This window comes from Carica papaya, chromosome 8 (genome assembly GCF_054855325.1).
Source record: "Carica papaya isolate Zhongbai chromosome 8, ASM5485532v1, whole genome shotgun sequence".
Classification (NCBI taxonomy): domain Eukaryota; kingdom Viridiplantae; phylum Streptophyta; class Magnoliopsida; order Brassicales; family Caricaceae; genus Carica; species Carica papaya.
In genome coordinates this window covers 2,746,206-2,766,458 of record NC_142316.1, presented here as the reverse complement: position 1 = coordinate 2,766,458, position 20,253 = coordinate 2,746,206, and the positions used below count along the sequence as shown (strand labels likewise).

The following is a 20,253-nucleotide window of genomic DNA, read 5'->3' as shown; positions in this document are numbered from 1 at the left end:
ATCCGGTATGAGGATGAATCGGGTCATCCTCCTACTCTGTCCGGTATGAGGTAACGTTCATGGTAGGGTTCTCTATGTACCTGGTCCGTCCACCATCTTCTACGATATCCAGTAAGACAACTGTTTCATTAATTCACTTAACCAAGCAATTTCTCATTTATATTTAATTTTTAGTTTTACAATTTAACTGTAAATCATGCAAGACAAGCAACACATGCATCAAGAAAACACAACTGAATCATCTTACCAATTCCAGTGTATTATCATATATTTAAAACTGTAAAATCAAACAATCAGTAAAAAATAACCAGTTCTGCCTCCATTAGTAACCTATAATTAATTCTCAAAGTTTTCTAAATTACAAAAAATACGGTATTATTTATAATTAGACTTCAATTCCATAACAGATAATAAGGTGATAGATTCTTATCCAAATCGGTGTCTGAAATACCAAAATTCTACTACGTCTACTGACGGTCCTCGAGTTTTTAAATTTTTCAATAGAGATTGAAACATACTTTACGTACCTAAAAATACCCCAAAAACTCAAAATTCGTGTTAAAAACTCTTTTTTGGCCAATTTTGAGATTTCGGCATGGCAGCACTACCATGCTCCGATGATAGGACTACTACCTGTGGTGGCGGTTTACCTCAGCCTAGCCATTTTCAGTAAGTTTTGGCCGATTTTATACCTATCCCTGCGAGAAAAAAAAGGGGCTGGCCGAAAAAAGTTAAAAAAAGAAAACCTACTGGTGGTAAAATTTTTTGGAGCAACGACTCTGCCGGCTCACCTTCACGACTTGATGTTTTTTTTGGTCAACCTGTAAGAAATAGAACAGTGATCATAATAGTGGAAAAACCACACGAAATGGGAATTAGAAATGGGCTCATCGGAGGCGGTTGCGATTTTTGCCTGGGGCGGCGGCGGCGGGATTTGCCCGTAATTTCTGTTTCATCCGCCGTTCCTTTTACTCCAATTTGATCATGGGTGTTCGAAATTAAGTTCCAAGTGGATAGGAGAATTTTACCTCTTTTGGCAGTCAGAGGTGGCTCCGGCGCGGCGGTGGACTCCCTTCTCCGGCGACTAGTTCTTCTTCTCCGATAGGAGGCTAGCAGCTAGGGTTTGGGTTTGGTTTGATGCGAGATATTTATACCTGTCTCGCATCAATTTGGGTCATTCATTGCATTTGATCTCGATCGTTCGATCGTGTTTAAAGAGAAAATTAATCCGGACCGTTTATCGCGATTTGATCTTGATCATATGATCGAATTTAAAGAGATAATGAATCTGAACTGTTCATCACATTTAATAGTGACCGTTCGATCGCACCTGATAAGGGAATGGATCTAGACCGTCCACGCACGCAGGAACGCTTTCGGACCATCCGATTGCGGGCATGCGGATTGCTAGCATGGCCTCCCATGTGGTACCCAGTCAGCATGCCTTGCCACACGGTGCACTTTGGTTTGTCGGGGCTACTGACTGGGCAGTCCTACGTGGTGTAATTTTTCTTAATTGCATTCTAACTCCCAGTTTTTTATTTTCTATTTTCAAAAACAACATCCAAACCAAAATTTTCACCCCTTTTTCTCAAAATTATTTTCAATTTCGTCCTCAACTATTTTTTCCATAATTCACATTAAATTAAATTTTATTAATTTCAAAATTAGATTTTTATAATTTTTTTTAGAATTTTAAAATTAATCACGAACCAAATTCCGGATTCGGGTATTACAATATATGTGTGTGTGTGTGTGGATAGTCATCATAAATATATAAATTGTATTTCAAAACTTAGAACTTTAAAACTAGTTCCATATTTTAGTACTAACTAATTTCTAGTTAATTACATTTAGTAGAAAATATGTAACAGCCCCGAAAATTCAAAATGGAATGTATATTAAAAATATCAAATGCAGAGGCGAAGTCAAAAATTCGATTAACATCCCTTACACTAAAACCAAAAACGTGCTCACAATATAAAAGATCAAACTACCTAAAGGAGAAACTTGAAAGTAAAAGCTACAAATATGACTATGGAGTCTTTAGGCGTCTCCTTCGTCGTCCTCCTGCGGAACTGGCCCGGGAACAATGTCTTCCTAATCTGAAATGATTAAATAAGGAATGAGCTACACTAGCCCAGTAAGGACATCACGATATCTCACCGTCACGGAGGTAAAGGTGGGTAGAAAACACAAAAAGACCAATGGAGCATAATTTACAACAAAACCTTTTATCAATAATAAAACCTTTACCATTCACTTACCTCGGTGAAATTCATAAGTCAATATACGAAAACAATAACATCATCATCATCATGAAATCATATATAAACTGTATAATGTAATACTTATCAAGCCTTTCGTAATTCAATCGTTACACAATATATTTTCCTCATTTACCAGCCCACTAGTATCCATGGGGATCCATAGGGGTCCCGCTACCTGTTAACCCTTAACACTTGAAATCATATTCCAGGGCCGTCCCCATACCCCGTCCGGTATGGGCGCTAAAACTATAAACCTCATTACCCCATCCGGTATGAGGGTGAAACGGGCCGTCCCCATACCCCGTCCGGTATGGGCGCCAAAACACATAAGATCTCCATACCCCGTCCGGTATGGGAGACCACAATCCCGGTAGGGTTCCCTACGGACCCGGTCCGTCCACCATCTCCCAGGATATCTAGTCAGGCTGACCACATTATACAATTACCCATTTACATAATCTTTCATTCTCTTTTTCCCTCAGTCAACATTATCAATACACATACAAACAAGCAAAACGATAATTTATGCCAAACAGACAACATACAGTATCAATATCCCAGTTATTCAATCCATAATCAGTAAAACAGTAAAATATGCACACGAAACTATAAAATGAAAACATCAAACCTCATGCTGCATTTAAAACTGTAAAACAAGCCAAATAACAGTTAACCGACAAACACACTAGACTCGGGCTCCATTAGCGACCTTAAGTAATTTCACACATTCGTAGATTCATGAAATATCGTTTTATCATTTATTGAACTTTAATACCGTGATAGGAAATAGGGTGAGGGGTCCTTACTCATTTCGGGGTCTGAACACGGCTTCACAGTGCGCCTACAGGCTGTCCCTAATTTTCCCTGAATTTTTTCCCGGGGAACTGAAACGCACTACTGGTACCTGTACGTGTTCCAAAAAATCCCAAATTAGGCCCAGGGCCCCTTTTCGGCCAATATCGCATTTTCGACACGGCGGCTCCGCCGTACTCTGGCGACGGCGCCGCCGCTTACGGCGGCGATTCGCCTCGATTTGGCCGTTTCCGGCCGAATTCGGCCACACTTGCATCGATCCTTGCGATTAAACAACTCTAGGGCCCTCGGGGGGCCAAAAAATTACGAAAAACTGAAGCTTACCGGCGGCGGTGCTCTCGGGTGCGGCGGCTCTCCGGTGAAGTTCGTGTTTTGGTGATTCGGCTCCGATCAACCTGTAGAGAAAAGAATGGTGATCACGGTGATATAAAAATTGCATTAAACGGAGGCTGGGAAGGGCCTCATCGGAGGCAAAAACCGAGGAGGGGCGCGGCGGCGCCGCTGGGCTTCGGCCGTGTTTTCCGGCCGTTTGGCCGGGATTTTGGCTCCGATTTGGCCACAGAGGAAATCAGCGTGGAAAAACGAGTCGGGAATATGAAATTTACCTCGATCGGCGGTCGGAAATCCCTCCGGTGCGGCGGCGGGTGGCGGCGGCCGGCTTCTGGTTCGTCTTCTCCGGCAAGGGCAGGCGGCTAGGGTTTGTGGTCTGGTGTGGGGGTCTTATTTATACCCTTTTGCCTTTTGATCTCAGGCGTCCATTTGATTTTAATCTGGGCCGTCCGTTTTTGATTGAATCTGGGCCGTCCGTGCGATTGCATCTGGGCCGTCCGATCGCACGTTTGATCTGGGCCGTCCGATCGCGCATACGCGGATCGCCAACGTGGCCCGTCCCGAATCGACGTGGTCTTGCCACGTGGCAGGTCCCGGTTGGCCGGGCCTGCTGACGTGGCTGCTGACGTGCCCCCCCCCCCTTTTTTTTTTTCTTCTTCTTCAATTTCCCGGGCGCTACAAAATAATTTCACATGTTTTTTAGGCTTACGAAGATTATGACAACTGTTTGCTTCACTCTCACACCAAAATTATGCACTTAGGTCCACCACAATCACATGTTTTTTTCTTCCTCATTTTGCACTAAAAATACAAGACACAATGACAATAAATTAAATTTTCATTGTTTGAACATTTATTATAAATACCATATCAAATTATCCTAACAAAATCACAAAAGTGAGACTAGGTAAGAAGAGAGTACTTTACAAGTGAGAAGAGAAGAGAGAAAATGGTATTACCAAGGTACATTAGCCTAAAATCAAAATACAACAATAAATATTTATGCTACATTCATGAAGATGCACAAGTGCATGGATTTCTCCAATTCTCTAAAGATGAGGTCAAAAAATCATTGGTGGATTGTTTGTGGTGCTGACAAATATAATGAAAATCAATCTGACTGATCTTGCACATTGTTTCAACCTATTTTCATAGATGGCAATTTTCAAAAGCTTCGATTTCTCCATGTCCAACTTAACCACTATTGCTCATTGTGGAGGTTAGATCCACCATTCGGTGATTGGTTGTTCCAAGGCTATGATCATCATGAAGAGTATGAGTGTGATATTTGCATAATTGTTGATTGGGAGTTATTGTTAATATTGCCCAAACATGTCGCCTTCAAGGGTGACAATGACCAATATCTTAGTGTTCATTAGATAGAAGGACATCAATATCACCAGTATGCATCTAATGATATCGGGGATCCAATTGTGGGTTATGAGATCTTTACAACCAATGACGGAAGCATTCATGTGAAATCTGATTACTTCGATAAATTTTGGAGGCGTAGTCCAAATTGGATATGGGCTGACACAATATACACCAACAATAACAACCCCGATACATTATTTTGGCCAATTAAAGTTTCTAGCAACATTGTTGCTCTTTGAAATTTAGGTAACAATAACTTTTGTAAAATACTCACAATTGAAGTTAAAACAAGTTGTCTTAGTGCTGAGGTCTCAACTATTTCCACGGAGGCTCGAATGGAGATTTCAGAGCTTTTCATTTCAAGGCACATCTATAACGTCAACTTTTGCTTCCTTGATGCTCGAGTCTATGATGAGAAAGTTATCACCATGGCTAATGGAGTTAGAGTGAATAAGACAATCAACCAGATGAAGCAGAAATCACGCTCACATATTTAGATACTACAAGCAATACTTGGAACTCAAGTGTTTCAGTGAAATTAGGTGCTACAACCACCATCAAGATAGGCATTCCAATCATTGCAAAAGGAAATATTGAAATTTCTGCTGAGTTTGAGGGATCATATGAATAGGGAGAAATAAAGGAAACAAAAAAAATACAAATAGTTAACAAAGTTACCATGACACAAATGACTACAGTGAGGGTGATGTTGCTTACAATAGTAGGTACGTGTGATGTTCCATTCTCATACTCTCAGTGTGATACACTTATAAATGGAGAACAAACTACTTATTATATAGATGATGGTCTTTACACTGGCATTAACTCCTTCAATTTTAAGTATGAAACTAAAGGAGAGAAACTCTTATGGATGTAAAATTACAAAAAATCTATGTTTTTAATATCCTAGCTAGGGGAAGAAACCTATGGTTGTGGTATCCTAGCTAGCTACTTATTAGAATAAAGTGGGCTCTCTATCGCGAAGTCCCACCTCTTTTGTTGTGCTCATGGATGTGTTATCATTTCTTGTCTATGTCTTTGTTATGTTTGGGTAAGAAGTTTGGCTCTTACTATTTCTTATGTGTTTTATTGTATCTTTTATAATTTGGTTATTGTAATAAAGCTATTTTTAATACTACATATCGTGTCGAATCACGTTGGTCATACAAGTTATTTATAAAATTAAATTTTCTAATTATCGAAATTTAGAAGGTGCTAGAGATTGAATTATAAATCATTATCATGATATTTATCTTAAAAGGGAGCAAGTTTTTGCCTAATACGTACTTGTTGGAGTTGTATTTACCTGTATACATAAAAGCAAAACAATTCATGAAAGTAATGACAGAAGTTGCTGAAAATATAAGTAGATCAAATTGAGAAATCAGTAGGCTTAGTTAACTCAAATAAATGCATAGGCTAAATAGAAAAAAGGTCAAGCTTTTTAGTAGAATTCTAGTCTATTGCTTCCAGTTGGACGAAACTAATAAATGGTACTATTGGGGTAACTTCAAGCCCAATTGAAATATAAGTTTTAAGAGACGTATAAATTTGAGCAAAGTTGATAAATAAATATATAAAAAAAATAATTAAAAAATATACAGAGTGTAAAGTAAAATAAAAATAAAATTAGAAAAAGACTAGACAAAACAAAAAATCACAGGTCTTTATTTACTATAACAAAAATTAAAACAAGAAAACATGAGTGTTGTTTTGTGTTTATTTAAATATTACTCTATCAACTTTAAAACCTGATTATTGAATAAGCTAATTAATTACGCTTATAATAAACACAGAACCAACCTAAAACAAAGAAAGTTGAGCCTCAATTTGTAAATAACTTCTCCCTAAAATCCCTATATGTTAAACTCCTATACAAATTCTCTCAAATATTTAGAATCCTACCATGTTACTTGAACTTTCTATCATTAGGTCAGATACCCTCTCTTTCTCTTCTCACATCCAGCCTTTAAAATGACATATTATAGAGAGATTTATCATGACAAAACCAATAATCGCATGCGATTATATCTCATCATGTCATGGTATCAAATCCTCTATATATACTTTATTGACACTTCTACTAGCCTATATACAGACATGCAACTTACTAATTTAATAATTACATATTTAAAGAGCAAACACAAAATAGTAAAACGATTCTGTTAATCATACCTAGTACATTCGGAACAAGATGGATTTTTCTAACCAAAAGAAAAAACTAGTAAATTCCTAATTGTGAGTAAAATAAGCCTAGTGCAAATCTAAACACACTTTTAAACCAAATCCTTGGTTATTGACTTCAAATTTTTCTCTTAATTAAACTTAAACAAGAAATGAAAGACTTCAGCAATAACCATAAACTAGTCAATCTTGGACAGGTAAATTTCCATAAGTATCTCAATCTAATATAATGGACAGCAAATGACTGAAAGAAGTGTATACTCTAAATAGCAATAATAACATATATAAAAAGCATTTCTAACATATTGATTGTTTTTATTAACAAATGTCAACAAGAAACATGGCAATGTTATTTTAACTTGCAAAAATAGAACATATTTAAAAGACCTAGAAAAGAAAGACTTCATTGAAACCCTCTATGATTTCAGGCAATGAACATCCTCCAGTTAATCAATAATTAAGCATTACTACTTAGAACAAAGTTTAACTGCATTTAATTTGAATCCTCAAATAGCAAGTAAAAATGGACTGAGGAAATAATAGACATATCTATAATAGTGAACTACAATTCAAACCTAACTTTGGTCATGTATGAAGTTCAATTATAACATACTCCATAAACATTCAACTAATAAAGATGAATTACAATCTTTCTTATCACAATAAGCAAACATTATTATGGTCATACCATAGTACAAACAATACAAAAGAAAAAATCCATATTTGTTAAATCTTAAGTGGACTTTACTAAAACAGAAGCTGAACAAGTATATGCTAGCTAGAGAGGAAACATAAATTCTTCATTCCATACGCAATAGTATTTTAATTGAAATACTTAAACACCAACAAAGAGACACTTATATCTTAAGTGGGCCGTGGTTAGGCATGTTTTTTTATTTCTCCTTTTATTTTATTTCTTTATTTCTTTGACCCATGCCTTCGACTTAGTAAGTAGACCCAGTCTGCATCCATGAAGAAACCAAAAACGAATCCAACTCAAGCCCATGAAAGCTTCCTAAAAAGGAGCTTGATCCTTACCTTACACAAGCCAAAACACATTGTTTTGTGGTCATGAAAAATTTCACACTCAAGTTGCCTAAAGGATTTGAACATTGATCTCTCCTTCTTGGTTGCTTGGAGGTTTGATCATGATTTTTTCTTGGCTTGGATCGTAATCTCTTATTTACAAGAAAGCTTGAAAGAGTTGATGTTGGATGAGGCTTCCTCTTAATCTCTTTGCAATTATTTATACAATTTGGAAAAACTCTATCTTTTGTGTTAATAGAAGACGTTTATTTATAAAGATAGTTAGTTTGTTATGATATAAAATAATTTTTTAAAAAACTAATATGGATACGTTCCTATATCTTTTGTTTAAAATAAAGTCATTTATTTAATTTAGATCGAAGTCAAAGCACTAGACCAGAACCTCTAGTGAAGGTTATGAGCCTTTTTCTATTTAGTCCAAACATTTATTTGAATTAATTAAGCCTAATAAGTTCTAAATTCGGTGCGTATATTCATCTAAAAATTTTCGTCATTATTTCCACGAAATACTTTTATCTTTATCTACACATATAAGTAAACCATCGAATGTGTATTAAGAAAAGAGTTGCTCACTTTCAAGATAAATATCATGATAATGATTGACAATTCATATTTAGGAACATACCTAAATCCCAACAATCTATAAAGTTTATTTTATAAATAATATTTATGACTAAGGTGATTTCACATGATGTATAATATTCAAAATAACTTTATTGCAATATTTAAAATTTAAAAGACATAATAAAGTACACAAGCAACATTAGTAGTAGAACTTCTAACCCAAACAATACAAATATTGACACAACAACAATACACCACATGACCAGGGGAACTTTTAAATAGCAACAGAGGCAACTAGTGTCTCTTTTTGTGTTTCATACTCCCAATTAAAAATCATGCAAATATCACGGCCATCCTTATCAATATGCTCAGAGCTTGCAAATAAGAAATCATTGAATGGTTGTTCCGCACTCCATAAGGAACAGTAGTGTTTAAGTTGGACATGGCGAAATCGAAGATTTTGAGAATTACCTTCTACAAAATTAGGTTGAAATAACGTACAAGTCCAATCAAATTGATTTTCATTCTGTTGATCAGCACCACAAATGATCCACAAATTATCTTTAGACGACCTACCCCAATATTTGTTGTTATAACAACACCTTAAGTGTACCAGTCCACTTACCGTCTTTGAAGACTCTACTTCAAACTTCGAATATGGACTCAAAACATCGTCTCCAGAGAATTGAAGAAATGAATGCATTTGCCTATCTTCATGGATATAACGTAAAAATTTGTCATTATATTTTGATTGAAGCACTATATACCTTGGTAATGTCATTTTCTCTCCTCTCTTCTCACATATAAAGTACTTTCTTTTTAGTTAATCGCACTTTTGTAGTTGCCTTAGAAGAACTTGTAGTTTATTTATAATAAGCATTCAACCAATAAAAATTAATTTACTACCATGCAAAAAACATGATCTCCTTTTTTATACTTTATTTATTAATTGCATAACATGAAAGCAAAATATTTTACCCTTTTAATTGTACATGTTATTATGGTACTAACCATTAACTTTTGAAATAAGGGTGTATAAGCAATCAATTTGGTTGGTTTGAGTAAGAGTTCTTAAAATTAAAAACCCGAATCATTTTAACCAGATTGAACCAACCGAACAAAGAGTATAACCAAAATCGAACCCAATCAGATAAATTTAGTCTATTTGTTTTTGAGTCGAGGAACCAATTTCTTTAGCATTTTCTATTCTTTAATAAAATTAATGGATAATTTATAAATTTAATAATTATATATTTATTTTTAAAAAAAAAAAAGAGAGATTCATGGTTTATTTAATAATTTTATTCTTTTTATGTTTCTCAACAACATATGTACATCTTTTGTTCTTAGTTAAGTAACACATGTTCTGTCACATATTTTGCCTTATTTTTTTAATAAACAAAAGCTATTTTTTGTGAATACACTCTTACTCGCAATAAATATGGCCAAAGCTTCTTTTTCTACTTTATTTTATGAAAGATAATTAAATTTTAAAAGATAGTATTAACCCGAAGATAAGCATAGGCTTTACCTCATTAAAAATTATGAATACAAATTTAATTATTACATTAGAATATTAATCGTACAAGACATTACAGTAGTGTTTCTATTCCTTTATAAAGACGTATGTGATTGATAAAATTTATATAACCCACTGAAAGAGCTTAAAATTTTTTTTTGGAAGACCAAATATAAAAATATATATGAGTTATATAACTTTCTAAAAATTATGAATACAAATTTAATTATTATATTGGAAATTTAGGCATGCAATATATTATAATAGTGTTTTTATTTCATTATATAGATGTATGTGATTGATAAACTTTATATAGAGATAATTAGCAAATACAAGCCAATGAAAGAGCTTAAAATTTTTTGATGGAGGAGCAAATATAAAAAGAATATATATTTGATTCGCATAACTTCTTAGGCTGAAATAATGAAGTACCTTGTACTATATAAAAATATTCAAAATTCAAAATTCATCTAGTACTTTCAAAAAAGTTAAAGTTTCACTTCTCTGTTAGATCCAGTTAACACTTTTTTATTTTTGAATACTCATGAATAAGTTAAAATACCATAATTTCCTTTGTACTATAGAAAAATCTTTAGAATTCTCCTAAACTATTTTTTTGTTCAAAACATCCTTTTCTTTTTACTTTTGAAAAAACTATCAGAAAATTTTTCTCTCTCCATTAAATGTAGCTAACACCATTTAGGAACACTAAGGTGGTAGGTAATATGTCAAGTGACTTATCACATTGTTTTAATTTGTCAGTGCAAATGCCATGTCAGCAACACATCAGGGCCAATTCCAACAATTTTGTTTACAAGTAGACCGTCATTTCTCCATCTTCATCTTCAACCTGTTTCGAATATAAAAAGCTTCAGATATGTTGAAAGCTAATAGTAACACAACTATGGATGTTGTTAACCCAGAGGTTTCTATTACATGCATAATTTGTCTCATGTGAGAAACACCTTCCACCTTGCTTTATTATGCACTAGGTGCCTCACATCTGAAAAGCTAGCCAAGTGTGAAGCTTCTAGAGTTTTTGACTCCCCGAATTATTCCAAAGAAGTCATGTTTAGCTCTACCAAAGCCCATTGACTATGTCTAATTTGTGATTGACAAAGGACACCTGGGGCAACAATTGTCGTTCAACTAGAGAAATATTCTTCTGATACTTAATGGTTTGTTATGTCATGAGAAGTTATATGAAAAAACACTCTTTGGATTTATCATTTTTCTTTGTTTTGCCTTCATCAAGTGAAGGGAAAAGGAGTAAGATTCTTTCCAAATTTTCTTTAAAAATATATGAAGCTTTCTTGCTTTGGGCACATTGGGACGAAGAAAATGTCACACGTCACACCCCGTCTTATAAGGTAATAACCGGAGCATACTTTCTTAAATCATATAGACTTAAGTAAAGTAAAGTAACTTAACTTTATTAATAATAAAAGAGTCGCAGAAGTATTACATCTTTTAAATATAAAACATAAACATAAGTACGAGACTCTAAATTTTCTTACTTATATTATTAAACAAAAGTACGAAATAATAACTTTAATATCAGAGTTTAGACTTTAGAAATTTCTTCTGTATAATCGCTCACTCTGTAGTGGTATCTTCAATATCTGGAGGATGATAGGGGGTGAGATAAAATATCTCAATAAGTAATATTATGAAATCATAGTATAGTACATGCAATACATAGTTTCTTTACAAATAACAAAATATATATCATATAATCTTTCCAAAATGTATACGAATCAGAAGATGAAAGCACAAATCAAAAAACATATTCATTATATACTTCATCACTATTATGGAGGATCAATCAGTTACTATACATTATGCATAAGTACAGATACTTATCATTGGTTCCCCATGTACCCGAACACAGAACGACATACATGAGTACCTTGAAATACTATTACGCCCCAAACATGGAATGACTAGGGCATGCGAATCAGACTATTTTCCCATACATCCAAACACGTAACGGTTATGTATGGGTACACACTTATCACTTCGCCAATACACCTAAATACGTAACGATTATATACGGGCAGATTGAAGCCTAACATAATGTAGGTGTTTTCAAAATAACTTCTTTCCACAATAAGTGGTATACACATATCAAAATCACATTTTGAAAATACAAAGCGAAATAATACTTATATTAAAATAAAACTTTAACAAATACTTACTTAGCAAATTTGGAAGATAAATAAAATACGTGTACATTTTTATATTGAAAATACGAAAAATACTTCAAAACTATGTAGGCTATGAATCCATAATATCCACTTACCTGAGGTCCGTAGCAGTCGTAGTCTTAATTCCGGCAGAGTTCCAAATTTATTTATGACTTTTTCTTCTAAAAAATTCGGAAGAGTTTTGTGATGATTTTTGGTCATTTTCTTGACTCAAAAATATCCAACACAATATTAAAAAACTAATTCCAAAAATCAAAGAGAAACTGAACTTCAAAAATTAAGAAAAAGCTTATCATTCTAATGGTTTATAACTTCCTTTTGATCGTGATCCTTATTCTTCTTCTTTTCCTCTTTCTCTGCTCTCACAAATTTAGCAGAGTTTCTTCAAGGTTTTTATCTAAAAGCTCAAAATACTCTCAAATATCACACACTTCGTACTCCCTCTTCTTTCTTCACCTATATGCTTTTCATTATTTTTCTATCATCCGAAATGTCTCTTCCTCCCTTCTCTTATCCCCTATTTATAAGAGTGGGGAGCCACGAGGAAAAGATTGCCACTATTTCGTCATACTATTTTATCTAAAAGTTGTCACTTTTCATCATGTCACTTCACTTAAAAGGTTACCACTCTTCACATGTCATTTTATCTATAAGCCCTTTTCACATGCCACTTTATCTAAAAGGTTCCCACTTTTCACATGCTACTTCATCTAAAAGTTGTCATTTTCTGTAATGTCACTTCATCTAAAAGTTGTCATTTTCTGTTATGTCATTTTATCTAATAGTTATTACTTTTCATTATACCACTTCATTTAAAAGGTTCCTACCTTTTTCCATACTTCTTCATGCTTATTGTAGCTCTTTCATCCTTATCCATCTTTTGTCTCTTTGACTCTAAACTATATCCGTAACCTTATTATATATTTTCAAACACATGTAAAACTAATTTAAATATATCAAATATAAGAAATTAACCCGGATGTATTTTCGAGCTATCACATCCTCCCTCCTTAAAAAGAAATTTGGTCCTCCAAATTAGACTTACCAGTAGTCAAAAACATATGTGGATATTTGGCCTTCATTTCCTCTTCTGGCTCCCATGTGGCTTCTTCAGTCTAATGGTGCTGCCATTGTACCTTTACTAAGGAGATTAACTTGGACTGTAATATCCTTTTTTTGCGATCCACTATCTAACAGGAAGCTTAATGTAAGATAGGTTATCCTAAAGTGCAAGGGGTTCGTATATGAGTACATATGATGGATCTAAGTGATATTTCTTCAACATCGAAAGATGGAAGACATTGTGTATGTTGGATAACTTATGTGGCAATGCTAAACGGTAGGCGACAGCTCCCACTCTATCCAATATCTTAAAAGGTCTAATAAATCGAGGACTGAGTTTTTCTTTCTTCTCAAATCTCATGATCCCTTTAATTGGTGAGATTTTCATGAATACACGGTTGCTTACTTCAAATTTTAAATCTCTCCTTCGATTTTCAGCATAACTTTTCTACCTATTTTGAGCTGTCAGAAGATGTTTCCTGATCAATTTCACTTTCTCTATAATTTCTTCCACTAATTGAGGTCCAACTAGTTTTCGTTCTCCAACTTCTTCCCAACAAGTAGGTGATCTACAGGATCTTCCGTACAAAGCCTCATAGGGTGCCATTTGAATGCTGGACTGATAACTATTATTATACGCGAACTTAATCAAAAGTAAATGATCATCCCAATTACCTCACAACTCAATGACACATGCTCATAACATATCTTCTAGAGTTTGAATTGTCCATTCTGATTGACCATCTGTTTGAGGATGGAAATTCATACTAAAGGATAGCTTGGTCCCCATAGCATTCTGTAGACTGGTCTAAAATCTTGAAGTAAAGTGGGGATCTCGATCAGAGATGATTGTGATTGGAATTCCATACAATCTCACAATCTCCTTGATATAGAGACTGACCAACTTGTCCAGTGGGTCATTTACTTTGATAGCCAGAAAATGAGCTGACTTGGTTAGTTTATCAATGATAACCCAAATAGCATCATGTTGGGATCTTGTTTTAGGTAAACCCACCATGAAATCTATAGTAATATGTTCCCGTTTCCACTCTACTACTAGTAAAGTTAAAGTAATCCTGCTGGTCTTTGATGTTCAGCCTTCACTTGTTAGCATATTAGACATTTAAAAGCGAACTTAGCTATATCCTTCTTTATCCCACTCCATTGATATTTGGTCCTTAAGTTCTGATATATTTTAGTGTTGTCAGGGTACATAGCAAATCTAGAGCAGTGTACTTCTTCTAATATCTCATTTTTCATACTATTATTATTCAGCACACATGCTCTATTTCCAAACCTGAATACACCATCTTTTGATAGTCTGAATTCTGGCCTAAGGCCCTTACTGACATCTTCCATAATTGACTTCAAGGTAAGATCAAACTACTAAGCTTCTCTAATTTTCTGCATCAAAATGGGTTGCAATTTTATATTGGCTAGGTATCCTCTTGATCTCTTATGTTAGACATTCAGATTCAATTTCTAGAACTTTATCTACGAGTCTCCATTCTAAGGCCATTATGTAGGCAAGAGTGCACATACTCTTCCTACTAAGTGCATCTACAACCATATTGCCTTTTTCTGTATGGTATAGGATCTCGTAATCATAATCCTTAAGTAATTCCATCCATCTCCTTTGGTGCATATTAGTTCTTTCTGCAAGAACAAATACTTCAAACTCTTATAGTCTGTGTGAATCTCAAAACTTTCACCATATAGATAATGGCACTAGATCTTTAAAATAAAAATTATGATGACAAGTTATAAGTTATGGGTAGGATAGTTATGCTCATAATTCTTTAATTGTTTGGAACCATAAGCTCACTTTTTCATGTTGCATTACCACGCATCCCAACCCTTGTTTTGAAGCATCACTGTAGATAGAGAATCCACTAGTACCATTAGGAATAATCAATACTGGAGCTATTTTCAACTGTTTCTTTAGTTCTTAAAAACTTTGTTCACACTTATCGTTCCATTCAAACTTAGTATCCGTTCTAGTGAGCTGAGTTAGTGGAGTAGCAATCTTTGAAAATTTTTCAATAAACTTCGGACTTCAGTTACCATTATAGGCCTTTTCCAGGTTACTACTGTTTCTACTTTAACTGGATCTACTGATATCCCGTCCTTTGAAACTATATGTCCAAGGAAGGCAACCTCATTTAACCAAAACTCACACATCTTAAACTTGACATACAACTTCTTTTTCCTAAGTATTCCAAGCACTATTGTCAAATGCTCTGCATGTTCAGCCTCTCTCCGTGAATAAATCAGTATATCATCAATGAAAACAATGACAACCTTATCTAAGAATGGCTAGAAGACTCTGTTCATCAAATCTATAAATGCTGCAAGAGCATTTGCTAAACCAAACGGTATGACTAAGAATTCGTAATGGCCATACCTGGTTCTGAAGGAAGTTTAGGAATATCCTCTTTCTTAATTTTTAATTGATGGTATCCAAAATATAGATCAATCTTTGAAAATACTTATGCTCCTTGAAGTTGGTCAAATAAATCATTGATACAAGGCAATGGATACTTATTCTTTATGTAACTTGGTTTAGTTACCTATAATCGATATAGAGTCACATGGTACCATCTTTCTTCTTCACAAATAATACTGGAGCTCCTCATTATATACACTTGGTCTGATGAAACCCTTATCCAATAATTCCTACAATTGTTTCTTGAGTTCCTCTAATTCGGCTTTTGCTATTCAATATGGAGCCTTAGAGATAGGACTCGTACCAGGAATTTAGTCAATGAAGAACTTGATCTCCCGGCCTACAGGTAAACCTGGAAGATCTTTTGGGAAAAAATCAAAAAATTCCTTCACCACTGGTATCTGTTGTAGATTGACTTCTTTACTTTTATTCTCCACTACGTAAGCCAAATACCCTGCACATCCCTTCTCAAGTAATCGTTGAGCTTGAATGCAAGACATGAAACATGGATGTTAGGGCTCCCTAATCCCTTTGAATTTAAAGGCCTTGTCAATGGGAATATTAAAAGTCACTGTCTTTCCATGACAATCTATATTGGCATGATATGCTGCCAACTAATCCATTCCTAGTATGACGTTAAAATCATGCAAGTCTAGGAATATGAGATCTACTAGTAACTCTATGTTGGCAATCTCTATAATACATGCTCGACAGACTGTACTAGTGGTCAAAGTCTTATTGGCTGGGGTAGAGACTACTAATTCATATTCTAAAGGTAATTGTTCATTGTTCAGATGCTGAGCAAATTCATGTGATGTAAAAGAGTGTGTAGATCCTGAGTCTATTAAAACTTTAGCCAAAGTACTAGAGATAGTGAACATACCTTGGATTATATCCTGAGAGGATTGAACATCTTGCTCTGTAATGATATATACTATTCCTTGAGTTGTTGGTCTGATATGCTCTTTGTTGATAGGATACTCTTTGATATGATGTTGAGTACTACCATCTGAAACATCTATTTATCAACTTGTAACAGGGTCTGACCATGATTCTTTCTACAATGGTAGCATATCTATTCCGACCCTTGTGCTGGGACTAAGAGATCCATTTTCTGCCTTTTATCAGGTTGTTGTGGCTCATAGACTTTCCTCTTATTGTTGGTATGAATGGTTTAACCCTCTGGATCTGTTGTGGGACTAGATTTGTAGCCTCTTCTACAATCTAGGCCTGTTCAGTGCTTCTTGATAGTCATTAATTTTCAGAATGGAGATTTTATCCTAGATCTCTTTACGTAGGCTTTTTTAAAACTTCCTGGCTCTTAGGCTTCCATCTGCTACTAAGTTGGGTGCGAACTGAGCCAGATTTATAAAATTTTCTGCATATTCTCCCACACTCATATTCCCTTGCTTTAATTCTAGGAACTCCATTTGCTTTTGTTCCTGAACAAAGTCAGGGAAATACTTATCATAGAATGTCACTCTAAATACTTCCCAAGGGATCAATGTCCTCAACGATCCCTTCTTCAGGCGCCACCAGTGTTTTATAGCTCCCTTGAACATGAATGTGGCTAATTGTACCTTTTGCTCTGAAGTGGCACTGAGAACATCAAGTATCTTCTCTAATCAATGATCCACTGTTTGGCTAATATTGTGTTGGTTGCTCCAGCAAATGATGGTGGGTTCATTCTCTTAAATCTTTCAATGAGTTTTTTATTATTTTCCTCCATCGGTTGGGTGTTACTGGTACTAGTATTATTATCGTTTGTAGCACTTTGGCTATGGACTACGTGTTGAATTACCTTTGTAGCCAAGCCTTCAACTATACGCAAGAGTCTATCTAGCCTCTGTTCGATCTGATCTTTCGAAATCTGATGTACCTGCTCTCTCGGTATCCTTGCCATTTCCTACATTCATGAAATTCAAATTTAGGGACATTTTCCTATGTTTTCTAACGCTATCTAAGTCTTATGTAACCTTAAGTCTTGTATTCAAGGGATATCATAAAATCGTGCTCTGATACCACTTGTCACAGACCACACCCCGTCTTATGGGATAATGACCGCATCATATTTCTTTAAATCATATAAATTCGAGTTAAGTAAAATAACTTAACTTTATTAATAATAAAAGAGTCACAGAAGTATTACATCCCTTAAATATAAAACATAAACATATGTATTAGACTCTAAATTTTCTTACTTAAATTACTAAACAAAAATACGAAACAGTAATCTTAATATCAGAGTCTAGGCTTCAGATATTTCCTCTGTATCACCACTCACTCTGCTGCAGTATCTTCTGTATCTGGAGAGTGATAAAAGGGGTGAGATAAAATATCCCAATAAGTAATTTTATGAAATCACAATATAGTACATGCAAAACATATACGAATCAAAAGACGAAAGCACAAATCAAAAAACAGATGCATGTTGTATATCTCATCACTATTATGGAGGATCAATTAGTTACCATACATTATGCATAGGCACAGATACTTATCACTAGTTCCCTATGTACCCGAACACAGAACGATATACATGAGTAACTTAAAATACTGCTAACCCCCGAGCATAAAACAGTTAGGACACGCAGATAAGACTATTTTCCCATATACCCGAATACGGAACGATTATATATGGGTATACACTTATCACTTGACCAATACACCCGAACACGGAACAGTTGTATACGGTCAAATTAAAGTCTAGTATAATATAGGTACTTTCCATAATGAGTGATGCACACATATCAAAATCACATTTTAAAAACACAAAGTGAAATAACATTTATATCGAAGTAAAACTTTAATAAATATTTACTTAACAAATACAGAAGACAAAATAAACATGTGCACATTTTTATATTGAAAACACATAAAATACTTTAAAACTACATAGGCTATGAATCATAATATCTACTTATCTTAGGTCCTTAGCAGTCGTAATCTTAATTCCGACACAATACTCAAAAACTAATCCCAAAAATCAAAGAGAAACAGAACTTTAAAACTTAAGAAAAAACTTACCTTTCTAACGATTTATAACTTCCATTTGATCGTGATCCTTATTCTTCTTTTCTTCCTCTTTCTCTATTCTCACAAATTTAGTAGAGTTTCCTCAAGAGTTTTATCTAAAATCTCAAAATACTCTCAAAAATCACACACTTTGTACTCCCTCTTCTTCCTTCACCTCTATACTTTTCACTATTTTTCTCTCATTCAGAATGTCTCTTCCTCCCTTCTCTTGTCCCCTATTCATAGGAGTGGGGAGCCACAAGAATAAAGTTGCCACCATTTCGTCATACTATTTCATCTAAAAGTTGTCGTCTTTCATCATGTCACTTAACTTAAAAGGTTACCACTCTTCATATGTCATTTTATCTAAAAGACCTTTTCACATGCCACTTTATCTAAAAAGTTACCACTTTTCACATGCCACTTCATCTAAAAGTTGCCACTTTTTTGTGATGTCACTTCATCTTAACATTACTACTTTTCACATATCAGTTCATCTAAAAGGTAAGTTATTTTTTCGTTTAACTCTAAACTATGTCATTAACCTTGTTATATATTCTCAAACACATGTAAAGCTAATTTAAATACATCAAATATAAGAAATTAACTTGGATATATTTTCAAGCTACCACACTTAATGGTTCTCAAACGATATTAGTTGGATTTACAGATAGAGAAAACTTTGACTGTTTTTAAAAAGTACAAAGAGAATTTTGAAAAAAAAAATAATTTAGAGAGAATTTTGAAAATTCTTTTATAGTATAAGAGGAATTTTAGGATTTTGCCTATTTGTGACTACTAAGAAATCAAACAATAGTAGTTGGATATAACATAAATGCAGAACCTTGTCTACTTTTTGAAAATACAAGTAGAATTTTGAATAAGAAAATTATTTAGAGAAAATTTTGGGCATTTTTGTATAGTACAGAAAGAAGTAATATCTTAGCCTAGATTTTGATGATATATATAACTTTTAAGCAAATAGAATATATTAATAATAAGGTATCAGATTCGTACTCAATAGTTAAGTTAAAACTTTTTTAAAATAGAGTAATATAGAAGTTTTATCGAAAAGAAAGAATACCCAAAGAGTGGGGGTGAAGCCTCGCGATACATTAAATCGAAAAGTTAGATTTTGTTTAGATTTTATTTCATTACTATTGTACAAATCTTATATGTGTATGTACAATTGTATCATATTCTCCTATATTAAATCTTAAATTATAAGCCAATATTAATCATTTCTTTAACTAATTAATAATTAAACCCATGTACTTTAGTACATCTTCAAGTAACAATTTGATGTATATTATTCTACAATCTTATATATATATATATATATGTATGTATCTTTCTTAAAAAAAATAATTTGATACGTACATGTAATTTTTTTTAATTTATATATTGCACTTTTTAAAGGAT

General features: G+C 34.0%; 1 long non-coding RNA gene across 1 annotated transcript; it reads right to left on the bottom strand.

Annotated features, from left to right (window-relative positions):
* Nucleotides 1–1,883: 1,883 nt before the first annotated feature.
* LOC148240349 (uncharacterized) lies at nt 1,884–9,445 on the bottom strand. The gene is made up of 4 exons (XR_015813993.1): nt 3,689–9,445; nt 3,408–3,478; nt 3,077–3,174; nt 1,884–2,105 (listed from the first exon to the last, which is right to left on the bottom strand). It is a non-coding gene; the product is annotated as an uncharacterized LOC148240349 (long non-coding RNA).
* Nucleotides 9,446–20,253: the final 10,808 nt, after the last annotated feature.